The 18,760-nt window shown below is 39.2% G+C and overlaps 1 pseudogene; it reads left to right on the top strand.

Moving 5' to 3' along the window:
- Positions 1 to 635: 635 nt before the first annotated feature.
- Positions 636 to 17,459, top strand: LOC119509788 (annotated as a pseudogene).
- The last annotated feature ends 1,301 nt before the right edge of the window (positions 17,460 to 18,760 follow it).

Below are 18,760 nucleotides of genomic sequence, written 5' to 3'. Positions count from 1 at the left end.
TGTTTGCTTGTTTGTTTGTTTGGAGGGGGTAGTTAATGGTAAGGGGAGTGGATATTTACACAGCATTTATTAATTACTTGAATCATGTTTGATCATCCAAGGTGTATGAATAATGTTTTATACTAGCTATTTTATGTTTACGCAGCTGTGATGTCAGTATAGTACATTAAAATATTTCAAAATGCTTCCATTTTCAAGGACAAAAATGATTATAGTGTTTGATAAAGCATAACAGGAGAAACATTTTTAAATGCAAGGCCTAAATTATAAGGATTACCCTCAAATCATAAGTTCCCAGTTGATTATTAGTTTAAGAATTGAGAATTTTGGCAAATTTTTAATCAAATCATTTATTTCAGGAACTGCCAGGGGTGTCATTGTTTTTTAATTTAAATTTAAATTGGTTCCGCCCAAGATCAATTAAATAATAATCTCCAGGTTGCAGCCTTGGAAAAAAAGGAAAACAAGACTAAAGAACACTGTTTTTAAATCTTTATCAATGAGCCAAAGACCAGTCAGAAAGGATCCAAGTGGATCTACCTGACTGGTCACTTTATAAGGTCAAACAGTGTGGAGTGATATAAAGGCTTTGGACTGCACGTTCATAGTTGCCTCAGTAAGAAGAAAAGGTTCCGATGGATCCGGTCGTTGCTCTGGTTCTCTGTCTCTCCTGTTTGCTTCTCCTTTCCCTCTGGAAACAGACCTATGGGAACGGGAAGCTCCCGCCTGGCCCCACTCTTGTCCCAATTATTGGAAATATCTTACAGTTACATGCTAAGGACATCAGCAAATCTTTGAGCAAGGTAAGTATCCTCTAGGCTCCTCCACTGCCTTGCAAATGTTAAGTCAACTCCTGACAGTAAATAAAATGCATCTTTGGAGTCAATGTATTAAAATAGACCATTAAGGTGAAAGTTCCCCATAGATTTTCTTGTTTTTGTTGTTTTTTTGTTTTTGTTTTTCTGTCAATGTCAGAAATAATAGAATGAAAGAAAGCATTTTGCAAGAAAAGAAACATTTAGGCCATCACAGGGTAGAGTCAAATCAACAAAGTGGACAAGCAGCAAAAGTAGGGCGTGCAGCTGCCCTTCACTGTTTCAGTTCTTGGCTATATTTCTAGGCTGAAGTTCAAGGTTAATAGAAGTGTTTTCGTGATTGCACATTTCATTCAAGAAGCCGTCTACTGTATAAACCATGTGTTTTGTTCAGATGAGCAACAAAAACTAACCTTCTCTGAAGGAGCAAACTGGGCCTGAGGTCAAGGAAATAGCGATGTGGACTCAGGACAGCATCAGTGAATGAAAGAAAGTTCTCGGTCAGGGCCCACTGGGTGGGGACAGAAACCTTTTGGGCTCTGCGAGAAGCTGCTGCCTGTGGCCTCTGGAGCCTGCAGGGTGGAAGGAGATGCTGCCTGTCCCGGCACAGCCTCTGTGGCGCCCGCTCTCTTTCTGTGTTAGCAACACCAGCAGAACTCAAATGCGCTGGGCTTGGAGTCATCTCGGGTAGTTTTTAAAAATACAGATTTCTAGGCCTCATCACACAGCTACCGAATAGAATCCCTATGGGAAGAGGTTTCCAGGAGATCCTAACGGCGTCAGTTGGGTATTGATCCAAAATGGGCATTGTGAAGTGATAAACTCATCAGGCATCAGAGGTCGACAAGAGGGACCAAAATGTGTCTTCTATTTATTATATGGGGGTTCATGGATGCAAAATTTAAATTTGATAAACCTTAATTTCTTTATCTGTAAAGTGGGACTAAATAAACCTAGCTCACAATATTGATGATACCATTGCCTGGCACATCAGACACCCTCTGCAAATAACCAAAATGCTTATGCTAAATGTTTAGAATCTTTAATACTGTGTGGCAGAATAAAAACATCAACAATATTCTCATAACATCAGTCTGCACAATATATGCACAAGATAGAGACCAAACAGCCACTTCTTTGCTAATATCTGCATCTCCTTCCCATTTCCCAGCTCTCTGAAACCTATGGCCCTGTGTTCACTCTCTATTTGGGCTGGAAGCCCACTGTGGTGCTGCATGGGTATGAAGCAGTGAAGGAAGCTCTGGTTGATCATGGAGAGGAGTTTTCTGGAAGGGGCAGTTTCCCACTGGCTGAAAGAGCTTCTAAAGGACTAGGTAGGTGGATGTGTGCCTGTGTTGGGCAGAGGTGATGGGGGTGGGGAGCAGGGCATTGAAAACAGAGACTTGAATTGCTCCTCAGGACAGCCTGGTCCATAGCAGGGCTGCCCAGAACCTCTTCCTTGACCAGCATCTCCTTCCTAGTGCCTGTGTCCCCTCTTTGTAGGAGTCGTGTTCAGCAATGGAATGACATGGAGGGAGACCCGACGCTTCTCCCTCATGACCCTGAGGAACTTTGGGATGGGGAAGAGGAGCCTTGAGGACCGTGTTCAGGAAGAAGCCCGCTGCCTTGTGGAGGAGCTGAGGAAAACCAACGGTGGGTGATTCTTTACTCTTATTGCCAACTGTCATAGACCAGCCTCTTAGGAATCCTTGAGTGACATTCTTGGAGACATTTCAGGAGCAGCAGGGTCTTTCCTGAGAGTAGCAGCATCAGCCCTCAGGTGGAGGAGGCTGGATTTGAAGCAGAGCCCCAAAGAAGCTTCTATGACTCTATGCTTGTTTGTATGTGTGTACAGGGGTGTGTTTGTGTATACGCATCATTGAGCACACAGCGTGGGTATACAAAGCTCATTTAACCCTTTTCTGTCCTGAGCTCTGTTTGTTTACTTGCAAATCAGAACAACATGAAGATAGAGGGCTTTGAGTCTCATTTTCTCCAACAGTTAAAGAGCAGTGTTTCCCCCATAACTTCATTATGGATTTCCTGTTCCAGAACATTTCACCAGGGAACACTTTTCCGGGTCACCATGGGAATGACCTTATCATTTCCCAGCAGAGCATGAAACAAGTGACTTGTGCTTTTCCTTAGTTGGACAACAGGTATATGGGCAGCCTCACTGGCATGTCCAAGGGTTTCTTCAAGGCCCGAGCCTGAAGCTCTGCCCTGTCACGATGCTTGTCTGTGGAGTTCCTAGTGGACCTCTCACATCGTGAATTCCCTCTAACTCAGGATGATTTTTAAAATATCAACATGAATTATTTAACATGACTCATTACCCACACAACTGATTTATATATTTTAAGAAATATATGCTAAAGCATACTTCTATAAAATACACAAAAACCAGGCTATAAGTATCAGACTTGAAAAGGATTTACTTAACTAGATTTTGATTATTATTAATAACACTTGCCCTGCCTTGCCTAACTATAAGTTGCCTCTGTTTTCTTCTCTGCCTATCTTTTCCCTCCTCTTTACTGGATTTTGTGTTAGAATCTTCATGGTAATCATGTACCCCTCACTGCCAGCTCTTCTGACCTAGGAAGTCCTTGCCTCAATACTCCCACTTTTGCCTTGGATTCTAACTCACCCTCTTTGAAAGGAAGTAAAAGACTGAAAATCAGATTTTAACCATGAATCACACACACACACAGACAAAGAAATCCCAGAGGCTTCCCAAATTACCCTTCACCTCCCTTGCTAGACGAAACCTTTTCAGAAAGCTTATTCCCCTGGAGGGTGTCCAATTGCACTTGCAAAGGGTCCTGGCATCGAAGCGGCAAATCACAAAAGGGTTCCTACTATTCAGTCTCTTGTCATTTCTTCACAACACTTGATTTAATTTGACCTTAGTTATTTTTATAGTTGTGAATTTGTGGGCTTTTTGCATCTAAAGCTTATTGATTACTAATAACAATTGTTTCATTGACAAATCATCATAGGAAAAAGAAAATTTTCCTCTGCTTTAATTTTTCCATTTCTAAAATGATGGAATTGATCTAAATGGTGGTCAACTTTTAAAATTTATTATGACACACTGTGTTCTATTGATTGCTAATACAGAGCAAAATCCCAGATATCAACAGAGAGGGAAGATTTGCCCCAATAAATTAAATTTGAGGTTTTGATAGGTAATAATGGATATAACTAGTTCAGGATTATCTTTTTTTCTATATTGCTCTTCAAGTTTGAAAGAAAAAAAACTTGATTTGCTTTTATTTTAGGCAAGCAACATGTTTTCTCATAAGTTTTATACATTTTTGTAATTTTTCTTCTTATACATATGGATTGCTTTTACTTTTTCACATTTATTAATTCAAATAGTTAATTTACCCATAATCTCTCACTCTTCAGATCTCCCCTTGGTGGTCTGACATATGGTTCCATCAACTACTTATTATGTTTTAGAAAATGTGAGGTTCCTAACTATTCTCATCCTTCCTATATCAATGCTTAATTGTCAACAGGCTTTGTAGACAGAGTTGATTCTGCATTGATAATTTGAATTATTAGATGTCTTGAAAAGTGGCCTCTACATTTTTTTCTTTCTTCCCTCAAAATATTAGGCGTGTTGGGCTAGAAAGGTATAAATAAATGCAGTGGAGGTAAAGGAATATTTGGAAAACCATGACAAAACCAGTTAAAAGGGAATGGTCAAGAGGAGGCGGGGCAAGATGGCGGACTGTGAGCTGTATGTTTTAGTTACTCCTCCAGGAAAATAGGTAGAAAGCCAGGAACTGCGTGGACTGGACACCACAGAGCAATCCGACTTTGGGCATACTTCATACAACACTCATGAAAATGTGGAACTGCTGAGATCAGCGAAATCTGGAAATGGGCTCCACCACCAACTGTCCCGTGGGGAAAGACACGTGGTGGCACCTGTGTCCTGCTGTTTGGAGGAGAAAGCCTGGGCTGCTGGTGCAAAATGGGTAACCATGGAGAAGACTCAGACAGAGCAGGTGCTTTCGCCCATGCCACCAACACCAATCTGAGTAATTCCGAAGGTGTCTCCTCATCCCAGAAAATAAAACCAAGTGATGACATGTAGAGCCTTGATCCAGAAGGGCAGTAACTCTATGCTTGGCACATAATCAGCACTTGATAAATCTACATTGGAAGAATGAATGAAAGAACAAGCTTTGTAATGTTCTGAGGCATTAAGCATTTTTGAAAGATTGGGATGTCTCATTGCTAGGGATAATAAATAACATAAGCACTTTTTCAACAAAATAACTCCAGAAAAGTACACCCTTTGAACTCCAATATTCATAGCAGCAATATTCACAGTAGTCAAAAAGTAGAAGCAACCCAAGTATCGTTGACAGATTGCACATAAACAAAATGTGGCATATCCATGCAATGGAGTATTATTCAGCCTGAAAAAGGAATGAAGTTCTGATACATGCGACAACATGGATGAACCTGGAAGATGTGTTGAATGAAATAAGACAGACACAAAAGGACAAAATTGTGTGATCTCATTTATATGAAATATCTAGAATAAGGAAATTCATAGAAACAGAAAGTACTTTAGAAGTCTCCAGGGGCAGGAGAGAAGGGGGAGTAAAGAAAAAAAAAAAAGGGAATGGTCAAAAAGGGGGGTGCAAAATGAGACAAAATAGTTTCAGTGGCTGAGAGATTTCAAATGGAGACAAGAGGTCACTCTGGTGGACATTCTTATGCACTATATAGATAACACCTCTTAGGTTTTAATGTATTGGAATAGCTAGAAGTAAATACCTGAAACTACTAAACTCCAACCCAGCAGTCTGGACTCCTGAAGACAATTATATAATAATGCAGATTACAAGGGGTGACAGTGTGATTGTGAAAACCTTGTGGATCACACCCCCTTTATCTAGTGTATGGATGGATGAGTAGAAAAATGGGGATAAAAACTAAATAACAAATAGGGTGGGATGGGGGATGGTTTGGGTGTTCTTTTTTCACTTTTATTTTTTATTCTGATTCTGATTCTTTCTGATGTAAGGAAAATGTTCAGAAATAGATTGTGGTGATGAATGCATAACTATATGATCACACTGTGAACAGTTGATTATATATCATGGATGATTGTATGGTATGTGAATATATTTCAATAAAACTGAACTAAAAAAAAAGGGAATGGTCAACTCAGGTTGAGGGGTAAAGTGAGGCGTTGATTCTACGCATGCTGAATTTTTGACTGATAAGAGAATTTCTAGATATATACGGCTTTAGTGCTTCTGAAATTACCTTTTTATTTTAGTGATTCTAAAATTATCATTTACTGTATCTCAAAGACAAAGAGTTTTATATGTACATTTTAATGGTGTTTTAAAAATGTTTTCAATTCTTTAGGGTCTCCCTGTGATCCTACATTTATCCTGGGCTGTTCTCCCTGCAATGAGATCTGCTCAGTTGTTTCCACACGTGTTTTGAATACACAGATCAGGATTTTCTTACCATAATGGCAAAACTCAGTGAAAACCTCAGGATTCTGAGCACACCATCAGTCCAGATGAGATCAAGATCCCTTTTCCTGAGAAACCATTTATTCTCTTTTCTCTGGCAAGTTCTAAAACCTATACGGATCAAACAGTAAAATGAATGTTTGAAAACCACAGTCCTGGCCAAAGCTTGGCATCATAGATCAAACATCGGGGAAAGATTTGCAAGCTCTTTATACAATACAAGAAACCGCATGCCCAGAATATTGAGCTCAAATTCAAGACCATTGGCTCCCTGTTCAGAGGTTTTTCCATCAAAACTCAAAGTCCAGTTTCCATAAAGTACTTGGTGACTTCTGAAAAGCATGCCCATAGCACTCAGTGGAGACCCGAGACCTTTGCTGATAGGCTTCCATTGCCCACAAAGCTTGTCCTCTCAACGACACTTGGAGACCTCTTCATCACATTACTTGGCAGAAATATCCTAATTTAGGATATCAAGGAGGGAGAATGTTTGGGACCACGGTGCTGCCAGGAAACACTGACTAAGGTGTGGGGGTGTTTGCTGCTTCAGCTGGACCCTACCAGAAAGGTCACTGGGTTGGATGACAATATGATTGGGTTTCATGGTGCTGAGCTGGGCTGAGCTGGTCTATCCTGGACTCTGCCTAAATGATAGTTGTGTGATCTTAGAGTAGTCACGTACCTGCTCTGGTGCACAGCCACCAAATCTATAAAATGCAAAGCTGGGTTTTATGGTACCCTCAAGTGCCTCCATGTTTTACAATACCAATTCTATTTCTGAGGCTGCTCGATAGAAAGAAACAGCAGGTACTAGCTTTATGCTCTACACCAGGCTGTCCAAATTCCCTTACCCTTTGTCCTCATCTACAAAATGTGAATCATAGTAATCCATGCCATCCTTTACTCCAAACTTGTAGGAAAGAATTGTTGTAAAAATGAGAAAATTGCCATAAAGATGCTTTTATTTTATAAAAGTGATGTATGTGTACTGGAAATGATTATCATCTTCGATTCTCTGGTCAGAATGTTCTCCCTCAAATCTATCCACACTCAGAATTCAAGACGAAGATGCTTTTTTATTCATCATTATAGCTCCAGTTTCAACAAGAGTTGGGCATTATGATATAAGTCTTCATTAAATTTTTTTTTAAATAACTGATTTTTTTCTCTTTTAGTTCTGCAATGCTTTCCCTGTTCTCATAGATTATCTCCCCAGGAGTCACAACAAAATACCTAAAAACGTAGAATTTTTTTAAAAATTTACTTTGAAAAAAATTAAAGAACACCAAGAATCCCTGGACATTTAACAATCCTCAGGACTATATTGATTGTTTCCCGAACAAAATGGAATAGGAAAAGTGTCAAAGAAAATTCAGTTCTTTGCTTGTGTATGTTGTGGTCCCTTGATTGATTCTGTACATACCAGGGATGTTTAAAAGAACAGACAAATAATGCTTATGTCCCTATTGTGTGCATGGAAGATTTTACAATTGAATTTTTAAATGACTAATGTACAGGGGTCCTGTTCTAGAGACACTAATAAACTACCTGAGGAGAAGCAGAGTGCTCAATTCAGATGAAATGGAAATAATTAAAAGGTTAGAAAATACAAAATAGCAAGCTTTAAAATGAAGATGGAAAGGATTATAGCACACAGCGTCTGGGAAAATGAGAAGGAAAGACTTAAGCAGAGTTGTCTCTGTCAAGTGCGTTTCACTCTACAGAGTACAATTTATGGGATCTCTAGTCAGTGAGTCCCTTGGCCTCGGCATCTGCATTAACCCCATTCTCTCCTTCATTTACATGGGCAGTTAATACCCAAACTCTCTGTATTCATGTTTGTTGTGTCTCTTCCGTTTGGTTATTCCTACCCATTCATGCACGCATTTGCTAGAGCAATTTGCCTAGTGCCTCACATGTGGAATACGAAACCACTGGATCCCCCTTGTATTTGTGAATTTGTCTCTGCCTATAGTCCATTCTACATTGCACCACCATAATATCTTTTGCACAATTTTAGTTTCATAATGAGTCTGCAGTCAATACTGAGTCCCCATAAATTCTTTAACTGAAGAAAATTGCCAACCATTGATTCAGGCTTAAAAACATCCTACATGTTATGACCCTAATTTACCCTTTTCTATCAATTGTTAGTCTACAAATAAGAGAAAACACAATTAAGAATAGCTTAAGAAATAGTGGGTTTATATTTATCCCCAAGAGTCACTTGGGTCCATACAAGGCCAACACAGTAGCCTTGAAACATCATGAAATCAGGTACCTTCCATTTTTCTTTACCATACTTCCTATTTAGGCCTTCATCTTCATGCTCATATTCTCACATCGCAAGATTGTTATCTGCCCCTCCTCCATGTTCCCATCTGTCTTTGGACTAAGAAGTAAAGAGAAAAGTGGCACCAGCAGGGTTCTGCTTATGTCTCATTGGCATGAACTACATTATATGGCCAACACAACTCTAAATTAGGCTAGGAAATGGAATTTTTAGGCAAGCTAGGTGGAAAGGGGTAAGAGATCAAGATTGGACCAACTAACATACAGTTTCCGATATACCTTGAAATATTTTTTCAAACACTGCAGTATCCATTTTTCTGTTTCTTAACTTTAAAATAATCTGTGTGATTTTGGATTCATTGTAATTAAATATGGAGGAAAACAAATTCATCAAATAATTTCATCAAATCATCCTAGGAAAAACACAATCCACAGTCTGAATTTACAAAGGAAAACTTGACAGTGACTGTAAGTGATCTATTTGGTGCTGGGACAGAGACTACAAGCCCCACACTGAGATATGGACTCCTGCTCCTGCTGAAGTACCCAGAGGTTGCAGGTAGGACGACAGATGGTGGGCAGGGTGAATTTTGGCATAGAAGTTGGCAAAGCACTGTAGTGTCCTCAATGGCGACTGTGTTGGAGAAGATCCATTATCACAGCCACCAGCTGTCAGTTGTCCAGATATGATGAAGGAATATAAATGAGACACCTTTTCATAAAACAAGTGAGGAACTGTGGCGGCAGGATGAGAAGCTCTGAAGCCTTCCAGCATTGTCCGGGGTCCAATGGAGATGATTTCCTGCAGACATATTTGCATTGGCCTAATTTGCATAATATTGTTAGTGAAAAGGCCACTTAAATGATAGGAATGTGTTTGTAGAAATCTCTCCTCTTTCTGAAAATACAGTGTTCATTTCTGGATCAGGGATAATGGAATTTTTCCTTATTGAAGACTTAAGCTTCAATTTCTGGAAATTTCTGGAAATTCTAGAAATGTAGGGAAGCAGCCTGGGAAAATGTATACAATCTGGCAAGTACTCTAAAAAGTTAGCTTCATAAAGAAGGTCCTGCTATTTAGGGAGAAGATGTGCCTAAGGATAGTTTGTTATTCTGGAAGTCTCTGTCCGAAAAATACAGTCCTTGCAATGATAAGGAGATCTTTTATCAATACTTTTATCTTTTATAAATAGTTTAGTCTTAGAAATTAACCTTTAAAGAGATTCCAACCATGCACAACAGATTAGCAATACACATTGCCTTTTCCTGTATCGGGATACCACTGAAATAACTATAAATTAATTATAAATGAGAATTAGTACTTTCAAAGTTGAAGGAGAGAACAGGAAAAAGCTGATAAATCTTCAATAAATTTCTGTAACACAGAGAGCAGATGGAGACGTGATAACTAACTAAGCAGAGACGATGAAAAGCAAGGTAAATATCAGATGAGGAAGATTTATCAATAAGGAAAAGTCAGTTTGTACCCTTGCAATCCCCATCAGTCTGGTATTTAGAAGTACAAAATGTTAAAGAAAGTAGTAAGAGAAAATGAGGCCAAAAATAGGAGGGTTTCCCCAGCAAGTTTGCTCTACAACTCCTTTCAGCATGTAATTCCTGCCCGCCTTCCCCCCATATAAGGATAGAGGTTTATTCTAGAGAAAGTATACTAAGAGGCCCTGCGCTAAGGCACATGGGCAGAGACACGGAAGGAATGAAGGCCAGAGCCAAAAAGAGGGGTTAGGAAGGAGTCCATCTCTTGAATTCTGAGATCCTTAGCTGCTTTCCCCATCCTGAGTTCTGGAATCCAGCAGCCAGAAGTCCACTGCAGGGCATGAATAGCAACAAAGGAAAGACCTCCATTCTCTGACATCCAGATAGAAAATTCTCACCAAGTGTCCAGAAAGAGAATGAAATACAAGCATCTGCCCAAGACACAGTGTCGTGGAAATTCAGAACATTGGGTTTAAGAGAAAATCATTAAAAATTTCAGAGAAGAAAATCAGTTCTTATCTATTGCTTTCCTACTATAGAAGATGATGAGTTAGCTGTCTTTCCACATGGTGCATATGACCTTCTCTCATTTCCTAGTCTCTCAGTATCATATTTGTATCATATATAAAGGATTAGGAATCAAAACGGCATCAAGAGTCTCATGAGCAATTGTCATCTTGTGTATTAACAGAAAGTTTGCAAAAATTGTACCCTTTCTTTTCATTTTCTCATAAAGATTCTGGAGTATTTGCTCCATCCAAATGTCTGAAACCAAATCAGAGGAAGTCATGGGCTCCAGGAGTGAGGAGAACCTGGGTAGGAGAATGGAGTTTCAGGGAGGCCGCTGGGCACCAGGCCTGGGAAAGAACCAGTTAGAATGGACTGTGTGACAGAGCAGCTGTGATGAAAGATGGCAAAAGAGATGTGATCGATTATCTGAGACCTGAGCACTTGGGAAATTATGGCCAGGAATTTGAAACAGCTACAGGAGCAGTTAGAAATCATTCTAAATCATCACCTAGAAATCTAGGAATTAAAATAAAGATATATTTTTAAGGGCAAATATGTACACAAAATGAAGCATAATTATAATTATCTCACCAGAGAACATATATGTAGTCCTGATTATGTAAATAATGAATATTAATATAACAAAAAATTGTGATTTAAATCTATTGGGGAAAGGGGGGGTTGCACATGTGTGCGGATGTGTGTAGATGTTTGTGGATGTGTGTCTGTGTTTGCATGGGGTAGTGGTAGAGATGCAAATCACTGATTTCTTTGAAGAAAAAGTCATTAGATATTATCTAAAAATGATTAAGTAATAGTGGTAGCAAGTGTGATTACTTAGAAATTTGAACATACATTTCAAAAGAAACCACAAGAATGGTTCAAAGTGGAGGTCTTTTTAGGTTGGGGAGGATGGAGAAGGTACTATTATAAATTGCACACTCACAGACACCCACAAGCAAACACAAATGTCCATCTAGATCCATGAGTAAAATGTAATTTTTAAAACACTGTGTATTATTTTAATATAAAATTAATATGTGACTTCTGTTTTTCTGTCTGCAAGGACAGTAATTTCTTGAGTCAATTATATACTATTTATATTTTGAAACATTTCATTATTTCTATGTATTGGTTATCCTGTATTCTAATATATAGGTATTTACAGATTACTTAATGCCTAGCTTTTAGGAAAGTTATATGTATGTATATTACAGCAATTTTCTCTATGTCTAGGTGTTCTGTGGGCATATAATTTATGTTTATAACAATGTTAGGACACTTTTGTAATACTTCATGTAACCCTGAATTGCTATGGCAAATGTGCATTTTTCTCCTTTGCCATCAGTTCTTACTTGTGTCTTATCAGCTAAAATCCAGGAAGAGATTGACCACGTGGTTGGCAGACACCGGAGCCCCTGCATGCAGGACAGGAGCAGCATGCCCTACACGGATGCCGTGCTGCACGAGATCCAGAGATACATTGAACTCCTGCCCACCAACCTGCCCCATGCAGTGATCAGTGACATTAAATTCAGAAACTATGTCATCCCCAAGGTAAGATTTGTTTCCCCTACACTGCACCTCAGTGCATTTGAAGTTCTCCTGTTCACAGTATGATTCCAATGCTCTCCCCTCAGGTGAGATGAGAAATGTGCAATAATCATACCTATGACAGCATGATGGATTTTGTGTTGTTTCCAGTTAGGGATTATAAAGCTTTCCACAGATTCTGATAGCTGGCAGCCTACGGCTTCCAAATTTGTTCTTCTTCTTTAATATTGTTCTGGCCCCTCTTAGCTGTTTACTTTAATATCAAGTTGTCGATTTCCAAAACCACTGTTCTAATAATTTTGTTAGAATGGCATTAAATCTATAGAACAAATTGGAAAGAATTGACTTCTTGACATGTTGAATCTTTCAATTCTTGAATATGGTAAATGCTCCCAATTTGTTTGTGCTTTCTTCAATTTTCTCAATAAATTTTGTTCTCAGTGCAGTGGCCTGAACATTGTTTATAGGCTTTTTCCTATGCAATTAATATTTTTGATGTTATTATAAAATGTATGATTATTTTAAATGACCTTTCCAATTTTTTCTGGTGTATGGAAATAGAATTTATTTTGTTAATTTAATAATATATCAAGTAACATTGACAACTTCACTTAATATTGCTAATACATTGTCTGCATATTCATTTGGAATTTCTATGTACACAATAATGCAAGCTGCATTGATATTTATTTTGTGTCTTATTTTCCAATTCTCCTGACTTTGCGTTATTGCACTGACAAAGATTTCCAGGATAGTTGTAGACTTGAAGTGAGAGTAATAGGCATTTTTGTTTTGTTTTGCTTTGTTTCGTTTTGTTTTGTTTGGGATCTTTAGGAAGGAATGGGGATTTAACATCTCACCATTGAAAATGATATTTTATATATATTTTTGTCTATATTCTTTATCAGATTAAGGAAGATCCCCCTCTTACGTCTGCATGCTTTTTGTCATTAATGGATTTATAATTTTATCAAATGGAGGATTCTTAAATACAGTCCTCTATTTTGGCCCTTATTTCCCCACTAAATACAGACACACACACACACACACATATACACCTGGATTTTATTTGCTATATTTTGTATTTATATTCCAAAAAGAAATTTTTCTATAATATTTCTTTCTCAAATTTTTCTTTTCAGATTTCTGATATGGAGGTAATGCTTGCCTCAAACTAGGTGGGAAATATACCCTACAATGGGTCTATTTTTATTGCCTTTCACCCCATTCTCTCTTCGTTTGTGACCTCTAAATTCTGTCTTGAAATGCCCTGTAATTTTTGGTTGAATAACAGAGATTATATATGAAAACTGTGGGGGCTCAGATAATGTTTCTCTTCTTCCAGAAAGGGTTCATCCCTCCTCCACTAGGATGACAGAAGGATATAAATCTCTAGGCCTCCTTCAAAACTGGAAATGAACACAGGCTAAAATAGACTGCACCTGTCAGCTTAACCTCTCCAAGTTCCTTCCATCTCTGCAACCTTGAATCAAATATTTGTCTCGTCAGTTTTCCGATGCCTTCTAACACATGGCTTCTGTATTTATTCAGACATTCTCATTGATATGCAACAAGCTACTTTATCCCAATTGATGCAAGCACAAATTACTATTATAATAAAAATAGAAATAACTAAAAATCCTATTTCGATACTAAAGAAAGGGCTGTGCATTTGCTAAGGGTGCAATTTCTATGCCATCTCTGGGAAGCAGAAATTGAAGCCATTACCCAGAAGCAAAGGATCTTGCCCCAATCAATGGTCAGGACTTCCAGTCCACTTTTTTCTCACCCATAGTCACACCCAGGAAAAGATTTCCTTTTTTAAGATTTTATTGAGAATTATTATTAAACTTATTTCTCTTCTGTGACTAACTAAATTACATTCCTTTGTTTCTTGGCATGTTTGTTTCATTCAGAACATTGACATTTTTAAAGAGTCCAGGCAATTCATGTGTAAAATGTTTCTCAATCTGATTTCAGTGATATATTTCATGAGATTAGATCCCAGTTATGTGCTTTTAACAAGAAAACTACATAGGTGATATGTTCGTCCTACAGCATCGCATCAGGGAGGTGGGGGCGCACAATATCAGGCTATCCCATTATGGGTGATGCTAAGTTCCTCCCTTAGTAAGAGATGTCTGCCAGCTCTCTCCATATCAGATGTGCCATTTTTCTCATGTAATTAATAACAATCTCTGGCATGGTACTTTAAGACATTGTGAATATCCTGTTTCCAAACTGTTCACCCAACAGATTTAGCATTAATTGATGATCCTAGCCTGAATTGGTGATCCTTACCTGAATTGCTTTAAAAGGATGTTATTTCTAATTTTACTATCCCTTATTTGGCTTGTATTCATCTGCAAAGAAAGGTCTTCCATATTTTTAAATTAAGAAAATGAATTGCATTATTAACATTTGACAGTTATTACTGTATTTATTATCCCAGGAAAGGTCATTTTTAATTACATCACTCCTCTATTCCAAAAACCCTATGAACAGATTCCAGTTATTTCTGGCATTTCAAGAACCAGCAGAGACTTCTATTTTGAAACATAAATCACATATAAGATGTGGTAAACCTGAAGTGATGAAATAGAGCAGGTGCTGCTTGATCCAGCTTAGTTACAAGGAGAGAGGATTCAGAACTTTGGCACTCAAGTACTCAAGTGCTCGATACCTCAAAATATAGGAGGCCATTTTGGCAAGATCATTGCCACTGACCTTAACTGCATCCCTGCTTATTACTTGGTTTGTCTTGCTGGAAATGTCACTGCCCTTCTTTGGACCTGGGTTTCTTCACCTATAGAACAAAAAGATTGGACTAAGTGATTTCCTATATTTCCTCCAGCACCGTGAATTCTTTATTATTCGATTTATCTATATGTTCATTCTAGGACACAAACATGATCATATCACTGACTTCTGTGATGCACAATAACAAAGAATTTCCCAAACAGAGAAGTTTGATCCTAGCCACTTTCTGGATAAGAGTGGCAACTTTAAGAAGAGTGACTACTTCATGCCTTTCTCAACAGGTAATAGAAATTTATGTCCATCTCTACTCCATGGGGACAAGATATCTTATGGGATCATTTGGAACTTGGATGCTGCATAGCCTGGGGCTTGGAGAGCTGCTCTTTGTGCACAGTCATGAGCACTTCTGCCAATGCCCAGGCACGCTCCCACCACAGGGTACATCCGCATTCTTGGGCCAGATTGGTGGGACTTTGGGGAGCTGAACCAGTTCTTTCTTCCAAAGGGAGAAAGCTAGAGAATGGGTTGATTTCTGCCTCCAGGTACATCACTGAGCTACACAAAACTTCCTCCTAGAAGGTGACACTCATCTGGACTGTCCTCACCTGCCCTGAGAAGGCCACACAAATACCACAGCTTTGCTGAGTATCTTCTATGTGGTGCCCCCCTCACCCCTTAGATGACTTTGGGGACATAAGTACCCACAAGAAAGGATAGGCACTCAGAATAGGCACAACACAGTTAGAGAAGCAGATGAGTGGAAAGATCAGTACAATCAAACACGACCTGTGCTGTGAGAGAGGGAAGCACTGGCCACACTGGGGGCTGAGAGAAGTAGTTGCCTGCTTTTGTCTCTCATGTGCCCAACAGTGACACACAAAATGGAATAAGCAACACTGTAATAGAAGAAATGACATTTCAGCTATGTCACAAGGGGCAGGGAGAAAGGAAAGAAGAGAGATCACGGCATATTACAAAAGTCATGGACCACAGGGACAGGAACAGGATGTTTGCTTTAGAGGGAAAATTTCAGAACCGCCTGCAAAGAAACTGTAGGGTCAAGAAACCCCTGAGAATTGCAGGATACCATCAACGATTGCAGAGCACCTTGCTCTTCCTACAGACCCTCTATTGGGTAATGGGTCTCCACTCCTGCAGTGTGTGCTGAGTCTCTTAACATGGAACTGCCTTAGGTTTTTCTGTGGCTTTTGATGCTGGGTTTGTATCTGGCACTGTGGATACCAAGATGACAAGGACTGAACCCTCCCTTCAAGGAGTGCACATTTTAGAGTGGTGGATTGGGAAATAAAAAAAGAATTATGACACAAACTCATCCGTGTTTCAATGGAAGCTTGAATATAATGCTGAGGAAATCCAGTGAGGGCAGAATTTCTATAGGAATTCTGAGGGGATCACAAGGATTATAAAGAGGAAATGACATTTGACCTCGGTTATGAAGGAAGTACAAGAGAAAGGCATCTGAGTCAAAAGAAACAGCATGGCACATGGCTTGAAACTGCCTAATGTGTTGGAGGTTGATGAGGGGTGGGTTTGGCTAGAGCTGAGAGTTGAGGGTTTGGATGAAGACTGGATGGAAAGATCACAGAACATCAGACTGGGAACAGAATGTAAAGGGCCAGGTCAACTAATTTGGACATAGCCCATAGGACAGGCATAGGAGCCATTCAAAATATTAAAGTCAGGAAGTGACAGGTATAGACATATGACTTTGAAGGAACATGAGGAAAAAAATCATTAGATGAATTTGTGCCAGAGGTAGAAAGGGAAACAGATACGTAAGCCCCCTCTTCTCAGTCCTTCTCCTTTGTCCCACCTGGACAAGGAATGTAGGTTTGATTCTCAAAAAAGATTGACAGAAACTGGAAAAGTCCAAACAGCCACTATAATGCAGAAATACTCAATGAAGTAGTTGGCACAGGCCAAGTACTTAAATATTTCTACAGTAAGGATTTGTAGAATGATACTAGGTGTGTAGCAAGTGTCTCCATCCCTCTATCCACCTATCTATTCAATTGTCCTTTCATACATCCTGCCTTCCACTCACCCATCAAGTTAATCATTCATAATACAGTTACTGAGTGTTCTGTGGTAGTTCAGAAACATGGCATTCAAGGAGCATCTTCTCCTGTGTTTGCGATTTCCAGGAAAACGAATGTGCCTGGGTGAGGGCCTGGCCCGCATGGAGCTGTTTTTATTCCTCACCACCATTTTACAGAACTTTACCCTGAAGTCTCTGGTTGAGCCAAAGGACATCGGCACCACCCCAGTTGAGAGTGGCTTTGCCTCTGTGCCGCCTTCATACCAGCTCTGCTTCGCTCCTATCTAAGGAAGGGGCAGCCGTCTGCCAGCTGCGGTGCCGTCTGCAGCTTCCCTCCCCTGGGGCACCGTTCACCTCCCTCCCTCTACTGGGGTTGCCTCCTCTGACCTCCCCCCTCCACATCTCCCCATGCCCTGAAGATCCAGGGAGAATCCAACCTCCATTAAAGACACTTTCCTGTGCTTTGCTGCACAGATTTACCTGCTGTTCTCCCACTTAGTGATTTTTATATTGACCACCACATACCTTAATAATGTATGTAATATTGAGTTATTACTGTGGTATCACTGTGAAACAGAGCAAAAAAAGTGATTAATGTGTGTCGATTCACAACTATACTATGTTCTGTGTGTTCTAAAGAAGTGTTAATTTTTGCCAGGTCAGTTCTGAGACTTTCCTTCTTTTGTATATTATAAAGTAAGAAATGAAAAAGAAGGAAGGAAGGAAGGAAGGAAAGAAGGAAGGAAAGAAGAAAAGGAAGGAAAGGAAGGGAAGGGAAGGGAAGGGAAGGGAAGGGAGGGAGGGAGGGAGGAAGGAAGGAAGGAAGGAAGGAAGGAAGGAAGTAAGGAAGGAAGGAAGGAAGGAAGGAAGGGACCAAGGAGAACATGCCAGTTTTCTTAAAGGGAGCACCAAGAAGTGGTAGATGAGAACTGGACGGAAGGTCATTTGGATGAGTGCCGCATACAGTGACTGGAGATTTGGGTTTGAAGGTGAGAGAAACTGTATCAAGGAGTAGCTCCAATTGTGGGGAAATATCAAGAGGATCAGATGTGGGAAAGAAAAATCTTTAAAGTGTTAGAGTCCATGACCCCACGTTGGTGTTACTACAACACTGATTGAAGATTTGGACTACTTTAATACTTCCTGGTTGCTAGCTGAGGTTCAAATATTGATGGATGTTTCCATATTGCTAATCATGTGTTCTGGCTATTAGTCTTCTCTCCTCAGGAAGAGAGCAGCATCTCTTGACAATATCATCAGGCTTTATTCTTTTTCTACTTTTTACCACATTGTTTTACACTTAACATTAACGTGATGGCAAGTTGATGCTTTGGTCCTGAAGTCAATAGCAACGTGTTATCTCCAAAACATAGATGTCCAAACATTTTATACACTTCACATAGTCATCTTCTTCTTCCTTCTGTCTTGAAGTAAACAAGTGAGAAATGGCATCATGCATTATCCTTCTCCCAGTTCATCTCCCAGGGAAGCCACTTAAACTTTGGCATGCATTTTTAAGGCAACAGATATGTGTATTGGTGTACATATATATCTGTACACATAAGTATAAATTCATAAATAATATGACATATGGGATTAATATGGCTCTTTACAAATTTAGATTCATATTATACATATTATTCTACAATTTGATGTTTTTCTAGTAATTGATGTATCTCAGAGGAAAACATCTGCAATAACAGAAATATGGGTAAATAATTCAAAGGACAGATTAAAGGAGAAGGAATGGAAATAACTAT

This window comes from Choloepus didactylus, chromosome 15 (assembly GCF_015220235.1).
Source record: "Choloepus didactylus isolate mChoDid1 chromosome 15, mChoDid1.pri, whole genome shotgun sequence".
Lineage (NCBI taxonomy): Eukaryota > Metazoa > Chordata > Mammalia > Pilosa > Megalonychidae > Choloepus > Choloepus didactylus.
Note: the sequence above shows the minus strand (reverse complement) of the source record. Positions and strands in the feature narration are given on the sequence as shown.